This window comes from Symphalangus syndactylus, chromosome 24 (assembly GCF_028878055.3).
Source record: "Symphalangus syndactylus isolate Jambi chromosome 24, NHGRI_mSymSyn1-v2.1_pri, whole genome shotgun sequence".
Classification (NCBI taxonomy): Eukaryota; Metazoa; Chordata; class Mammalia; order Primates; family Hylobatidae; genus Symphalangus; species Symphalangus syndactylus.
The window spans coordinates 58,015,156-58,031,911 of record NC_072446.2 but is presented as its reverse complement, the minus strand read 5'-3'; the positions used below and the strand labels follow the sequence as shown (position 1 = coordinate 58,031,911).

At 48.2% G+C, this 16,756-nt stretch overlaps 1 pseudogene; it reads left to right on the top strand.

Moving 5' to 3' along the window:
- The first annotated feature begins 6,269 nt into the window (after positions 1–6,269).
- On the top strand, positions 6,270–6,606 carry LOC129474684 (prothymosin alpha-like; annotated as a pseudogene).
- The last annotated feature ends 10,150 nt before the right edge of the window (positions 6,607–16,756 follow it).

Here is a 16,756-nt window from a genome sequence, read left to right as displayed (position 1 = left end):
CCAGCTCATTAACCAGGGGAACAAATGACAGTGTGATGGCGTCCCTCCCCCATCCATGGGGGCCTCTAAAATCAAGGATCCAGCCAGTGGTAGGGCCTAGAGATGAGAGGACTGGTGACCTCTCCAACTGCTTTCCAGTTCCAGGACCTCCAGCTTGTCACCAGGACAACCAGGCAGCCCTCACTCCCTGCACGGCAGCTCAGGTGTCACCCCAGGACATGGAATTGATCGAGAGGCCTCTGCCCCTTCCTTTGGTAGGTTTCTTTGCTGAATGCTCAAGAAACAGCTCCCTGGTTAGGAATTCCAAGAACTTCTCTAACTGACAGGGAGTCCCAGCTGTCCCATCGTGGAAGGCAGCCACCATATGTGTGGAGAGACTGTGAACTGTGAACTACACTTACGTAACCCTGAACTCGAGTCTTGCTCACAAGACCCAGTTCATGTTCCCTGCGCTGCGAAGCTTCCCAGGAATGCTCCGTGGTTGTTCTGCCTCCTGTTGCATTTGACACGGGGCTCTGCCAAGGTATTCACCACATCTGCTTGTATATCCATCTCCCCACTAGACTCTGAGCAAGCCTCAAACTTTTAAATTATTATTATTTTTTTAATTATTTTTTTTGAGACAGTGACTTGCTCTGTTGCCCAGGCTGAAGTGCAACACTGGTGCCAACATGGCTCACTGCAGCCTCGAACTCCTGGACTCTAGTGATCCTCCCACCTCAGCCTCTCATGTAGCTGGGACTGTAGGCATGTGCTACTATGCCTGGCTGATTTTAACATTTTTTGTAGAGACAGGGGTCTTGCAATGCTGCCCAGGCTGGTCTCGAACTTTTGACCTCAAGTGATCCATCCGACTCAGCCTTCCAAAGTGCTGAGATTACATGCATGAGCCACGGTTCCCCGGCCTAAACCTCTCATTTTATGTTTCCTCTGCCCCTGGTCTAACTCAGTGCCTGGTATGTGGCAGACACACAGGTCAGTGTTACAAATGACCATACCCTCACACTCGCTGTTCCAAATGATGGCTTCTTACAAAGAACCTGAGAATTTCTGTCTGCGGGTTTTGTCTGGGTGCAGATCAGGCCAAAGTTCCATGGTGTTAACACCCTGGGGCAACACTTAACCAATGAAAACCAGCAGTTAGTGGATGAATAGCCCAGCACGAGACAACCCTGGGGCAGGTTCTGCACAGTCACCTGGCCGGACCCAGCAGCACTGAGCCCCGGCTGTCCACAGCTGTGACTGCTCATAACTACTCTGCCTTCTCTTCCAGTCTCACTTCCCCTCTACCATCTCATGCTTTCTGGGTCAAAGAAACTACTATCTTGGGGTCTGCTTCTGGTGGAGCTCAAACCAAGACAACTGGCTAGTTGGCTGATTGGCTGTGTGAATGGGCACGATTAGCAGCAAAGAAAGAAATGGAAGCCCGCGCGCCGGCTGGGCCCTGGCACACGCGCTGCCCCCACAGTGTGTCTAGACTACGTCGGGGCACGTGCACAGCCAACAGATCCGACACAGGAAAAAGCACTTCTCAGCTGTCCCCACCATCCTGCTATTTGTCATTCCATCCATCTGCTGTCCCCACGAAACGCTCACCCACGTCAGCTAAAATGGTGCACTGGGCTTGGAATCGGCTGGGGAAATGTCAGGCTGACAGAACAGGGGAGAGAACTGAAATAGCAACTGTGTGGACGGTGGTGGCGACACAAATCTGCCCCTTTGCGTAGAAGGCAGGACTCCCAGAGCTCAGGAGGCCTCTCGCGGGGGAACTGGTATGTGGCGAAGGCTGCAGGGAGGGGGCCCTGGGACTCGGGGCAGCTGGAGCAGGGCCCTCTGCCCTGAGCGCTCTTCACCCCTTCCTCCCAGAACAGAGGGGATTGTCCAAACTTAGAACTCAGTTTGTTTAAAGTCGTTGTTTATTTTTAAATGTTCAGTTCGTTTTCCAATCAATCTTCCATGGTGCAGTTCAAGAAAAATGTGTGGATTTTCTATGCCTGAGATCAGTTGCAGGATGTACCTCGCAGAACAGCGTGTGCCCCTACGAGCTGGGGATTGGGTGTTTTGTTCTTTTTTGTTTTCTCAGAGTAAAGGGGTCATTCTAAAAGCAGGACTGTTTGGATCTTAGAAGATTGGATATTTATTTATTATTTAAATTTTTTTTCTTTTTTTTTTTTTTTGAGATGAAGTCTCGCTTTGTCAACCAGGCTGGAGTGCAATGGGATGATCTCAGCTCACTGCAACCTCCGCCTCCCCAGTTCAAGTGATTCTCCTGTCTCAGCCTCCCCAACCAGCTGGGATTACAGGCGTGTGCCACCATTCGTGGCTAATTTTTTGTATATTTAGTAGAGATGGGGTTTCACTTTGTTGGCCAGGCTGGTCTCGAACTTTTGACCTCAAGTGATCCACCCATCTCGGCCTCCCAAAGTGCTAGGATTACAGGCTTGAGCCACCGTGCCCGGCCTATTTTTTTTTATTTATTTTAGAGAGAAGGTCTCCCTATGTTGCCCAGGCTGTTCTCATACTCCTGGGCTCAAATGATCTGCCCGCCTTGGCCTCCAAAAGTGCTCAGATTATAGGTGTGAGCCACCACGCATGGCCATGGATACTTATACATTAATTCTACAAATATTTATTGAGTGCCTGTGTTGATCTAGGCACTGTCTTGAGCTCCAGGAAGAAAGCAGTGAGCAAATTCAACAAAATTCCCCACCTCGTCAAGATTACAAACCAGTGGGAGGGCTGGACAGTAAACAAATATATGTACAAATGTCAGGAGATTTTAAGTGTGAAGAAAAGCACAGGGGCCAGGTGCGGTAGCTCACACCTGTAATCCTAGCACTTTGGGAGGCCAAGGCGGGTGGATCACCTGAGGTCAGGAGTTCGAGACCAGCCTGGCCAACATGGCAAAACCCCATCTCTACCAAAAAATATAAAAATTAGCCGAGCATGGTGGTGGATGCCTGTAATCCCAACTACTTGGAAGAGTGAGGCAGGAGAATGGTTTGAACCTGGGAGGCGGAGGTTGCAGTGAGCCAAGATTGCACCATTGCACTCCAGCCTGGAAACAGAGCCAGGCTCTGTCAAAAAAAAAAAAAAAAAAAAAAGGAAGAAGAAAAGCAAAGGAAAGAAAATGCAATTTGAGTATTTGAGTTTCGGTGGCCAGGGAAGGTGTTCCAGTCATCTCTTGCTGCATGCTAAGCCACCTCAAGACTAAGTGACTTGAAACAACAATCATTTGCTTATCTCTCATGATTCTGTGGACTAACTGGGCTCAGCTCAGCAGTTCTTTTATTCTATGCAGATTTTCTCTGCAGCTACAGTCCACTGGCGCTTGGCCAGGCTGGAACGGCCGGGATGCCTCACTTACATGTCTGGTGTCCTGGCAGGGATGGCTGGGGGGATGGGCTCAGTGGGGGTGTTTGGTCAACTGGGCTCCCTCTCCAGGTAGTCTCAGCACCTTTCCCTCTCCACAAGGCCTGCCTATGTGGCCTCTCACGTGGTCTCTCCATTTGGCCTTTCCAGCAAAGCAGCCAGACTTCTTTACATGACAGCTCGGGACTCCTGAAATTCAGAAGCAGAAGCTGCCAGGCTGTGTCAAGGCTTAGGCCTGGAATTGGCAGGGCATCACGCCTGCCACGTCCTGTTTAGTTGAAGCCAGGACCGGCTGAGATCCTGTGTGGGAGTAGGCTACACAAGGGAAGGGGTGCTAGGAGGCCTGGCTCCTTGCGAGCTGGCCACCCAGGCCTCCCGACCGTGTGCCGGCTAAGCAGAGACCAGGACAGAGGAAGGAGTGGGCCCTGCAGCGCTGAGGGGACACGCAAAGGCCCCGAGTCAGGGCTGTGCTGTGGGAGCAGCAAGGAAAGAAACAGGCCACTGTGGCGGGAGCTGAACAGCAGAGAGGAGAGAGAAGTGACGAGGTCAGGAGGCAGCCAGGGGCCAGACTGTCCCGGCCACAGGCCACAGAGAGGGATTCAGGAGTTATTCCTAGTGGGACGAGAAGCACTGGACCTGCCTTGATCCATAACTGGTGGGTTCCGAAGCCGGGGACAGATCCCCGCCCCATCCCCACTGCCGGGTTCGCATGCTGCCCAGAATGGCCCTGTTTCAACTGCAGCCCCTGCTCCCAGCACCCTCCGGCTGCCTCTCTGCCTGATGGTCCCTCTGTGGCACTCGGCACCACTGCATGCCTGATATTTTGCTGATGTCCCTATTGTCTTGTTTACCGTCTCACTCTAGAATGTAAACCTGAAACATACAGGGATGTCTGTCTGTTTCATCCGTAGGCCCACAACCATTAAATAGTATTTGTTGTACCAATGAACTAACCAGCCCATCTCTGCAACCCCAGCTGGTGCTAAAACTATATGGGGCTTGTAGCAAAAACTGCATGACTGAATTAATGCAACAACAGCAACAACAACAAATATATATATATATATATATATATATATATATATATATTTTTTTTTTAAGAGATGGAGTCTCTCTTTGTCACCCAGGCTGAAGTACAGTGGCACGATCTCGGCTCACTGCAAGCTCCGCCTCCTGGATTCACTCCATTCTCCTGCCTCAGCCTCCGGAGTCGCTGGGACTACAGGCACCCGCTACCACGCCCAGCTAATTTTTGTATTTTTAGTAGAGACAGGGTTTCACCATGTTAGCCAGGATGGTCTCGATCTCCTGACCTCGTGATCCGCCCCCCTCGGCCTCCCAAAGTGCTGAGATTACAGGCGTGAGCCACCGCGCCCAGCCAAAAAAATAATTTTTATAGTTCCAGTCAACTTACCCAAAAGTTGCTTTCAAGTAAGCAATTATCCAGGGAAAATGAAGAAGAAAAAAAAAGCCTTCAAAGTAGCCCATGCCATAACCGACAGTCACAGGACAGCCTCTCATTCACCTATGATGCTGGTGTACTCGGTAAGTCAGTTACCAAGCAGTCATAGCCTGGCGAGCCCTGAATTAAAGGAGGAGAGGCCTGAGACAAGAAGGAAAATGCCAGCTGTCAGTGAGGGGAGGACAGAAAACTCAAAATGCAAACGTGGTTGGGTCAGAAGGGTGATGTTTCAGAGCAGAGCCATCTAGGGCTGCATGGCAGGGACAAGCTGGCCCGTGGGCCTCAGCAGCTCTCCAAGCTGTGCCAGCAAACACCTGACAACAGGCGATATCTGTAACAATGCTTACAGCACTTTTCTTTTTTTTTTTTTTTTCAAGAAACAGGGTCTGATATGTTGCCCAGGCTAGACTCGAACTCCAGGGCTCAAGTGATCCTACAGCCTCAGCCTCCCAAGTAGCTGGGACTACAGGTTATTGCCAGGTGCCTGGCTAATTTTAAAACTATTTTGTAGAGACGGGGTCTTGCTATATTGCCCAGGCTGGCCTCAAATTCTTGGCCTCAAGCAATCCTCCTGCCTTGGCCTCCCAAAGTGCTGGGATTACTGGTGTGAACCACCATGCCGGTCTGGAGTCATTCTTGGCTCCTCTCTTTTTCTCAGTACTAGGGTGACTGTATAATTCATTATATAAACCTGAACTTCCCCAGACAAATAAGCTGTATGGTCCATCCATTAACCCACATCCAATCCATCAGTAAATCCAGTTAGCTCTATTATAAGAGACATATCCAGCATCCAGCCATTTCTCACCTCCTCCACTATCATCCTGGTCCAAGCATTCATCGTGTCCTGCCTTTATCTTTGCAATGGCCTCCTAGTTGATCCTCCACTTCTAGACTTGCCTCTTAGCCCTAAATCTGTTTTCACAGCAGCCAGAGTAAGCCCTTTAAAAATAAGTGAGATCGTGTTACTCCTCTGCTGAAAATACTCGGCCGTTCAGAGGAAAAGCTAAAGTCTTTAAAATGGCCTACAGCAGCAATCTGTTCCCTGCAACTGCTCTGACCTCATCCACATGCTCCCCATGTCTTCTCACTCCACGTAAGCTACACCAGTTCTCACACTCTCCAGGTAAGTCAAGCACACTCCCACTTCAGCCTGGCCTTCGACTTTGCTCTTCCCTCTGCCTGGAACGCTCCCCACATAACGACAGGGCTTCTTCTTTCACTCCTTTCTGGTCACACGTCCCTGACTCCCATATAAAAAAATGACATCACCCACTGGCTGCTCTGAAAAGCCATCTTTGCATTGTTCCTTGTACGGCTCCTTGCTCGCCGCAGCCGCCTTTGCTGCCGCGGACTCCGGCCACTTTATCGCCAGAGTCCCTGAATTCTCGCTTTCTTTTTAATCCCCTGCATCGGATCACTGGCGTACCGGACCATGTGAGACGCAGCTGTAGACACCAGCTCCAAAATCACCACCAAGGACTTGAAGAAGAAGGAAGTTGTGGAAGAAGCGGAAAATGGAAGAGACGCCCCTGCTAATGGGAAGGCTAATGAGGAAAATGGGGAGCAGGAGGCTGACAATGAAGTAGATGAAGAAGAGGAAGAAGGTGGGGAGGAAGACGAGGAGGAAGAAGAAGGTGATGGTGAGGAAGAGGATGGAGATGAAGACGAGGAAGCTTAGTCTGCTAGGTCAAGTGGGAAGCTGAAGATGATGAGGATGACAATGCCGATACCAAGAAGCAGAAGACCAACGAGGATGACTAGACAGCAAAAAAGGAAACGTTAGGAGGGTGACCTATTCACCCTCCACTTCCCGTCTGAGAATCTACCTGTGGTCACCTATGAGTATTGAGGCCCACCCACCGCGGGCCTTGCCACCCGCAGATGACACGCGCTCTCCACCACCCAACCCAGACCATGAGAATTTGCAACAGGGGAGGAAAAAAGAACCAAAACTTCCCAAGGCCCCGCTTTTTTCCTTAAAAATACTTTAAAAAGGAAATTTGTCTGTATTTTTTAATTTACATTTTATATTTTTGTACATATTGTTAGGGTCAGCCATTTTTAACGATCTCAGATGACCAAACCAGCCTTCACAGCGTTCTCTGTCCTGCTTCTAACTTCACTTGTGGTGTGACCACGTTCGTTATAATCTCAAAGGAGAAATAAAACCTTGTAAGAAAAGCAAAAACAACAACAGAAAAACAATCTTATTCCAAGCATTCCGGTAACTTTTTTGTGTACGTGCTTAGCTGTACTATAAGTAGTTGGTTTGTATGAGATGGTTAAAAGGGCCAGAGATAAAAGGTTTCTTTTTTTTCCTTTTTTGTCTATGAAGTTGCTGTTTATTTATTTATTTATTTATTGCCTATTTGAGGTATGTGTGAAACAATGTTGTCCAACAATAAACAGGAATTTTATTTTCCTGAGTTGTTCTAACAACAACAACAAAAATGACATCAGCTGGGCGCGGTGGCCCATGCCTGTAATCACAGCACTTTGTGAGGCTGTGGCAAGAGGATTGCCTGAGGCCAACAATTCGAGATCAGTCTAGGCAATATATCAAGACCCCATCTCTCCAAAAAATACATACAAATTAGCTGGGCATGGTGGTGCATACCTGTAGTTCTAGCCACTCGGGAGGCTGAGGCAGGAGGATCCTTTGAGCCCAGGAGTTCAAAGCTGCAGTGAGCTATGTTTGCACCACTGCACTCCAGCCTGGGCAACAGACCGAGACCCTGTCTCAAAAAAATCAAAACAAAATGACACCAATCTCTATCGACATCACCTCCACCTCATCCCAGCTCTCCTTCTTTTACGTGGTAAATTAAATTTTCTAACAGTTACGTATGTTCCCACAAGTTCTTCTAGAACCACTCCTCCCATCAAGAGAGTTTTCTTTTTTTCTTCTTTTTTTGAGACAGGGTCTCACTCTGTCACCCAGGCTGGAGTGCAGTGGCGCAATCTCATTTCACTGCAACCTCCACCTTCCGGTTCAAGCAATTCTCATGCCTCAGCCTTCTGAGTAGCTGGGACTACAGGCACGTACCACCACACCCAGCTAAGTTTTGTATTTTTAGTAGAGATGAGGTTTCACCATGTTGGCCAGGCTGGTCTCGAATCCTGGCCTCAAGCCATCCACCTGCCTTGGCCTCCCAAAGTGCTGGGATTACAGGCATGAGCCACCACACCTGGCCAGGAGAGTTTTCTTTCTCTCCCCTTGAATATGAACCAGCCTTTAGTAACTGGCTTCTAATAAGCAAACTGTGACAGAAGCAACATTGCAGGACTTTTGAGGCCAGCTCTTAATTTGTGACACAGCCTCCACCTGACTCTTCCTCTTAGGACCTTCTCCTTTGGAACCTACCATGTCCTTAGAGACCAAACCAGCCCACACAGAGAGGAGACCATAAGGAGAGGTCCATGTGGAGAGGAATCAAGGCCCCTAGCCAACCACCAGCATGAACTACCAGGTGCACGAGAGAATTGGCCTTCAGATGAAGCCCAGGCCCCAGCCTTTGAGTCTTTCAGCTGAGGTCCCAGACATGGTGGGGCAGGGAAAGCTGCTCCTGTGCCCCTATGCTAGGCCCTGTCCAAATCTTTGACCCACAGAATCCATAAGTTTGGGCCCATTTAGTTGCACAGCCATAGTAACCAGAACACCTCATTTAATTTTTCTCTATAGTTTCTAACATAATGTGTATTTACTTGCTTCTCTATTGTCTACCCACACCCCCCACCAAGAGAACGTGAGTTCCTTGAAGGCAGAAACTTTTGTCTATTTTTTCTAGCCTCAGTATCTAGAAAAGTACCTAACACACAGTGGGCACTTGAAAAATATTTGTTGAACAAATGAATTAAAGAAAACTGCTAATTAAAGAAAACTGCTCCTTACTATAATTCGCAACACCTTCTGCTGAGGCATGTGACCTTTTCCTGAAGAAAGTGTTCTCTGGTGTGTTTTGGACCGGCTCCCTGCTAAAAAATATCTCTTGTCAGCCATCTGGAAAATGATAAAGTTGGATCCATACCTCCCACTATACACCAGGAAATAGTCCAAGCGGATCAAAGATTTATACATGGTAAAATGAAGCCATTCAAGTCCTAGAAAAAAGCCCCGTAGCATTCTGATGTCGCCTTGGAGTAGGAAAGCCTTTCTAGCTACGACTCAGTCTCCTGCAGCCATTAAAGAAAAAGATGGGCCGGGTGCAGTGGCTCACACCTGTCACCCCAGCCCTTTGGGAGGCCAAGGCAGGCAGATTGCTTGAGCTCAGGAGTTCGAGACCAACCTGGGCAACATAGCAAGACCTCATCTCTACTCAAAGAAAAAAAAAAAAAGGAAGAAAGAAAGAAAAAGATGGATCAACTCAAAGTACATAAAAATCAAAAACTTCTGCTTGGTCACGAAAACAACAACAACAAAACAGAATAAGCAAAATCAGGCTGGGTGCGGTGGCTCATGCCTGTAATCCCAGCACTTTGGGAGGCTGAGGCGGGTGGATCATGAGGTCAGGAGTTTGAGACCAGCCTGGCCAACAGGGTGAAACTCCGTCTCTACTAAAAATACAAAAATTAGCCAGGTGTAGTGGCGGGTGCCTGTAAGCCCAGCTGCTCGGGAGACAGAGGCAGGAGAACTGCTTGAACCTGGGAGGCGGAGGTTGCAGTGAGCCGAGACCACGCCATTGCACTCCAGCCTGGGCGACAGAAGGAGACTCTGTCTCAAAAAAACAAAAACAAAAACAGAAAAACCAAAGAAACAAAAAACTTCTGGAGATTAGGCAGAAAAAAAGACCAAGCTAGGCAGAAATCCAGTGTGAAAATGGACATTCAGGCAGGCAGTTCACAGAAAAGGGGACTATAAAGTCAGCCCTCTGTATCCAAGAGTTCTACATTGTGGATTCAACCAACGACAGGTTGAAAATATTTGGGGCCAGGAGCAGCGGCTCATGCCTGTAATCCTAGCACTTTGGGAGGCCGAGGTCGGAGAACTGCTTGAGACCAGCCTGGGTAACATAGTGAGACCCTGACTCTACAAAATATTAACTGGGCGTAATAGCACATGCTTGTAGTCCCAACTTCTCAGGAGGCTGAGGCAGGAGGATCACCTGAGCCTGGGAGGTCAAGGCTGCAGTGAGCCAAGATTACGCCACTACACTCCAGCCTGGACAACAGAATGAGACCCTGTCTCAAAAAAAAAAAAAAAAAAAAGGAAAAAACCTAATAAAAATAATATAAATAAAAAACAACAAAGCATAACTACTATTTGTATAGCATTTACATAGTATTAGGTATTATAAGTAATCTAGAAATGATTTAAAGTATATGGAATGGCTGGGAGTGGTGGCTTATGCCTGTAATCCTAGCACTTTGGGAGGCTGGGGCGAGAGGATCACTTGAGTTCAGGAGTTTGAGACAAGCCTGGACCACATAGTGAGACGTCATCTTTAAAAACACATATATGTGTGTGTGTGTGTGTGTGTATCTATATCTATATCTATATCTATATCTATCTATAATCGGGCCATATCTATCAACATTGTAAAAACCAGCAACTTACATCATAATGGGCCAAACTTCCTGATATATTTTGAAAAGATCCTCAAAACTCCTAGAAGTTTTATATATATATATATGGACATATATATATATATACACACACACATATATATATGGAAGGATGTGCATAGGTTATATGCAAATACTATGCTTCTTTTTTTTTTGAGATGGGGTCTCACTCTGTCACCCAGGCTGGAGTACAGTGGAGCGATCTCAGCTCACTGCAACCTCTGCCTCCCAGGCTCAAGCGATCCTCCCACCTCAGCCTCCCAAGTAGCTGGGACTACAGGCCTGTGCCACCAGCCTGGAAAATTTTTTGTATTTTTGGTAGAGGTAGGGTTTTCCCATGTTGCCCAGGCTGGTCTTTAACTCCTGAGCTCAGGTGATCTACCCGCCTTGGCCTCCCAAAGTGCTGGGATTACAGGTGTGAGCCACGGTGCCCAGCCAATACTACACAATTTTACATCAGGGACTTGAGCATCTGTGGATTTTGGTATCTGTAGGGGTCCTGGAACCAATCCCATGCACATAGACTGTACAAATGGCCCTTAATCATATGAAAAAGCATTCACTCTCTCTCAAATATAACAAAATATAAAATAAAACTACACCGAAAACCTATTTCTTCCATATCAGATTGGCAGACATCCCAAACCATAGCAAGACAACACTGGCAGGGTGGTGAGGTCATGGGCACTCTCACACATCACAAACAGTACAACCTTCAGGTAGGGTAATTGGGCCATATCTATCAACATTATAAAAACCAGCAGCTTACATCATAATGGGCCAAACTTCCTGATACATTTTGAAAAAAACCTAAAACTTCCAGAAGTTAGGCAGAGAAAAAGACCAACACCCCAGTGGAAAAAGGGGCATTAAAGCAGTTCACAGAAGAAGGAACTACAAATGACCCTTAATTGTATGAAATTGTTAGCTCTAACCATTGCATTTCTGGGAATTTATCCCACAGATATATTTGCACCTATATGAAATGACATGTGTATAAAGTTACTCATTGTAGCATTCTCCATAGTAGTAAAACATTGGAAATAATGTCACTGCCTATCAATAGAAGACTGATAGCCTAAATTATGGCACATCCATATAATACAATACCAGATAGCTGTAAAGAAGAATGAGAACACTTTTTTTTTTTTTTTTTGAGGTGGAGTCCACTCTGTCCCCCAGGCTGGAGTGCAGTGACACAATCTTGGCTCACTGCAACCTCTGCCTCCCAGGTTCAAGCGATTCTCTTGCCTCAGCCTCCCGAGTAGCTGGGATTACAGGTACACACCACCATGCCCGGCTAATTTTTTTGTATGAGAACACTTTTTTGTACTATTTTGGAAAGAACTACTAGATGTACTATTAAAAGAAAAATGCATATACACCTACTATGTACCCACAACAATTAAAACTTAAAATTTAAGGCCGGGCGCGGTGGCTCACGCCTGTAATCCCAGCACTTTGGGAGGCCGAGACGGGCGGATCACGAGGTCAGGAGATCGAGACCCTCCTGGCTAACACAGTGAAACCTCGTCTCTACTAAAAATACAAAAAAAAATTAGCCGGGCGCGGTGGCAGGCGCCTGTAGTCCCAGCTACTTGGGAGGCTGAGGCAGGAGAATGGCGTGAACCCGGGAGGCGGAGCTTGCAGTGAGCTGAGGTCGGGCCACTGCACTCCAGCCTGGGTGACAGAGCAAGACTCCGTCTCAAAAAAAAAAAAAAAAAAAAAAAAAAACCACTTAAAATTTAAAAGAAGAAAAAAGAAAAATGCAAAGTGCCAAACAGTATGTATAATATGCTATCTGCTAATTAAAATGCTAAAAGAAGAAGAAACAGTGGACAGCAAGAATACACACATTCATGTTTGCTTATATATGGGTAAAGAAACTCAGGAAAGTTACAGGAGGAGCTAATAACAGTGGTTAATTACAATGGTAGAGGAGAGGCTTGGCAGATAAGGGACTCGTTTGCAGATATGACTTTCGTTTGTGTACATTTCTATATATTATCTTCTTCTGAAAATGCCACATAATTTGCAATAAATGATTCACTCCTTAGCTCCAAAAGCAAGTCCTTTATCAAAATGCAAATGTTCCAGAGGGATGTAGCCAGATTCTGTGGACCACAGTCTTTTTCACCCCTAAGAATCCATCCCTATGATTTCTCTTCCCCTGCTTGGAGACCTTTAGAGAGCCAGCCTACAGCTGCTCAGAGCATTGACTACTAAACAGCTCACAGTTGCTACTGCTGAAAATGCCCAGTGGTTATGCCTTCCCCGACCAGGGGTAGCCCACAGCTGACGACGGGCCCCCTTGCCTCAAGGTGGGACAACTTCGGTGGTGCCATTCATGCCCAGAGCTGCCTGGAATCAGGCTGAGGCTGGACATCAGCCGACCCCGCATCTTTGCTGAGTTTCTTCCTCTGCTGTACCTCCCTTGCTTCCCTCACCTCCTTCTTGGTTTCTCCTGAGAGCCTCCCTCGATAAATCACTTACCCCAGAATCCTTGTCTGAGACTCCGCTTCTAGGACCCAACTTAAGACATTCACAAAATAAATCACATTGATTGAAAACAGATCCCATTCTCCAAAATGAATAACCAGTAGGCACTTCTGACTAGCACAAGCATCAGCATATCCACATGGTGCTAAACTAACACCAACCCAAAGCAGATAGTGCTGGGTGGACTCGGTACAGGTTAATAGCTCATGGGTCTCCATGCCCAACACCTTCAGACCCAAGGCTCCAGGGCTGCCAGCCTGAGAACCCTAAGTCATGGTTTTGGGCACTTTGGCTGGATTTCCTAGCAACTGGCTGAGAGCAGGACAGGTAAATAGAGTTGGGAGGAGGAGGGAGCAAAAAAGGTTCAAGTGGACGTCAGTTGACTTTGCCTGCCATGGTAGAGACTTTCAGTCATCCACCGTAATCCATCCCCATTCTGCTGCACAGAAGTATTGTGGCTGAGACGCCTGCTTTTCTCCACCCCTCTAGTTAATGTGACTAAATTCTCCCTATGGAATGGGAATGGAAGGGCCATACCCAGGCCAGTGTCTTCAGGTAGGGGCTGTGACTCTTCCACACCTTTACCAGACACATTCATCATCTCACTGGGTTTTGCTGGCTTTCAGGTCCATGTGCTGAAAGCTGCTTACAGCTAGCCTCTGGAGATTATCCTGGCAGAGGAAGCATGCTTGGCCAGTGCACAGGGCAAGTTGGAAGGGCCCTAATGTCAGCAGCCTTCAACCAATGATGGATGGAAAGTTGTGGACAGTGTCCTATGCATCTGCAGTGGGATAACTCTGAGACATGTGCTGTACTGCCTCCCAGAGGGCCCAGGGCGATTAAGCACCAGTTACCCACAGCAGTAACTTCCTTGATTCTGTTCCCCACATGGGCGTTTTTCTTCCTGTCACGCCTCCCTAATCCCCTGCAGATACTCTCTGGGATTGCTTCCTAAACAATCCACTTGAACTTTTTTTTTTTTTTTTTTGAGATGGAGTCTTGCTCTCGTTGCCCAGGTTGGAGTGCAATGGCACAATCTTGGCTCACTGCAACTTCTGCTTCCTGGGTTCAAGCGATTCTCCTGCCTCAGCCTCCTGAGTAGCTGGGATTACAGGAGCCTACCACCACGCCTGGCTAATTTTTGTATTTTCGGTATACACGGGGTTTCACCACGTTGGCCATGCTGGTCTCAAACTCCTGACCTTGTGATCCACCCGTCTCGGCCTCCCAAAGTGCTGTGATTACAGGCGTGAGCCACTGTGCCCAGCCCCACTTGAACTTTAATCCTTGCCTCAGAATTGGCTTCTGGGGAAACCAAAAATATATTAAAAAAAGAGAGACCAGGGCCTTAAAAAGAGCCCAAATTGTTGAGCTCCCTGCCAAGTCACTCCCAGGTGTCTCTGCCCACCAGCTTGCATGAGCCAGACCCTCAGTGCAGGTTTTTCCAATCAGTCATTTGTTCTTCCACCCAACACTCAAGATTTGCTTCTTCAAGACAGCTCTCCGATCAGCTGAGACCCATAGAAACCCAGCTTCTACCACACATATGATGGCATTATCCTAGGGCATGGCAGAGCAACACAAGGGAAAACTCTGGGCCCCCAAGTGATGGCATGGAGGAGAACTCCCAACCCAGAACTACTACATGAGAAACAACGCTCTCTCTTCTTTAAGCCATAGGTGTGTTGGGAGTCTTTGTTACAGCAGCCACGCCTGATCTTTTGTTTTGTTTTGTTTTAGAGATGGAGTCTTGCTCTTTCGCCAGGCTGGAGTGCAGTGGTGCGATCTTGGCTCACTGCAAACTCTGCCTCCTGGGTTCAAGCGATTCTCATGCTTCAGCCTCCTAAGTAGCTGGGATTACAGGCACCCGCCACCACGCCCAGCTGATTTTTGTAGTTTTAGTAGAGACGGAGTTTCACCATGTTGGTCAGGCTGGTTTCGAATTCCTGACCTCAAGTGATCCTCCCGCCTTGGTCTCCCAAAGTGCTGGGATTACAGGTGTGAGCCACCGCACCCGGCCCAGCCACGCCTTATCTTAACTAGCACAGCCGTCCACCGTCCACTTCTTTTGGCCATGGTATCCTGATTCTGCTGGAGAATCCCTTTCCCACTGCTCCCAGACCAGGGGTGTAGCTGACCTGCGCTCTCTCCACTCAATTCAGGGGAGGGAGGGGCTTAGGCCTGAGCTAAGAGAGCCGCACATTGCCCAGGGCACGGTGATTAGTTGAGGGTGGGTCCCAGAGCCAAATCTGCCCAAGATCTTAGCCTGCAAGAGAAACCCTCCTACTGAGTGGCTGCACTGTGAGGCAGAAGTCCAGAGCTGTGGGTGGCCATCCAGCCTCCATTTGCGCCTGCCTGAGAAGGAAGCCACCATGGGGGAAATCGAGCTAAAAGACAGAGAGGGAGGTAAGAGAGGATGACATCACATAAGCACCAGATCTGGCCACCCCTGAAACTGGAACAACCCTAGGCTTTTCAGCTACTACATTCCCTTTTCTGCTGAAGTTGTTTTACACTGGGTTTCTGTCTCTTGCAACCAAGAGCTCTGTTAAATAAAAACCTGACCCTAAAGAGAACGTTGGCTGGTTCACAATTCCCTTTGCAAAACAGCTTGTCATTTGGATATTCCTTTCTAAGAACGCTCACTTTTGTTGTCTACATGACCCAGATAACCAAGCAGAAAGCAAATCAACCGCCTTCCAGCGGCACCTTCCTCGGCAGCAGGTGCTAAGAGGAACACAATGTTAGTACTCTGCCCTCTGGAGTCAGGGTTGATCCTCAGCACTTGCTGTCCTGGGAGGCTGCACCTGTGAGACTTGAGTGCCAGGTTCAACCCCTGCTGCTGCTGCCTGAATGGGGCCATTTAGACTGTTGAGTTCTACAGCCTAAGCCCAGGAACCTGGAGCTTCAGATGAGGCAAAGCAAGGCCCCAGGGTCCCTGAAACTTGCCAGCTTAAACAGCAGAGGTGTAAGGATCCCCCAGTCAGCCCTGGTCTCATACCTGCCTCTGCATGGTCCCAGTCCAGCCTGAGGCCTTTGCTTTCTTTCTTTTTTTTTTTTTTTTTGGAGACAGAGTCTCGCTTTGTCACCCAGGCTGGAGTACAGTGGCGCAATCTCGGCTCACTGCCAGCTCTGCCTCCTGGGTTCATGCCATTCTCCTGCCTCAGCCTCCCGAGTAGCTGGGACTACAGGCACCCGCCACCACGCCTGGCTAATTTTTTTGTATTTTTAGTAGAGATGGGGTTTCGTCATGTTCGCCAGGATGGTCTCGATCTCCTGACCTTGTGATCTGCCCACCTCAGCCTCCCAAAGTGCTGGGATTACAGGCGTGAGCCACCGCACCAGGCCTGCTTTCTTTTTTGTAGGGAGGGTGAGGAGAGGGGGAAAATAGAGGTGTTCTGACTAGACTTAGGATTCCTGGCCTCTGCCTCTGACCGCCAGAGGACAGCCTCTGCAGTTGCCTCCTCTACTCATGGAAACAGGGCTGTGACCCCAGGGGTGCTCTGAGGATTCTTCCAGAAAACATCTGCCCAGTGAGGACTACCTAGCTCACTGCCCAAAAAGGGTTCATTTCCTCTCCTTCTGAAACAAAAGCGCTTAATTGTAAGAGAAATGTTGACTCAAGCTATAGGACACGCCACTTAAAATGTCCAGATCTTGGCATAATGCCTGGCGCACAGTGTGGGAGAGAAGGAGAGGAGAAGGTGGAAGGAAAGGAGGGAGGGGAAAGGGAAGGGAGGAAGCAGGGAGAGAGAAAATAAGACAAGGGCCTCCTCATCTGGATGTTTCCCTAGACCAAGAAGTGGCCCAGGTGGTACCCAGGGGACAGGGAGTGGGTAATAAAAGACAATGGGATGT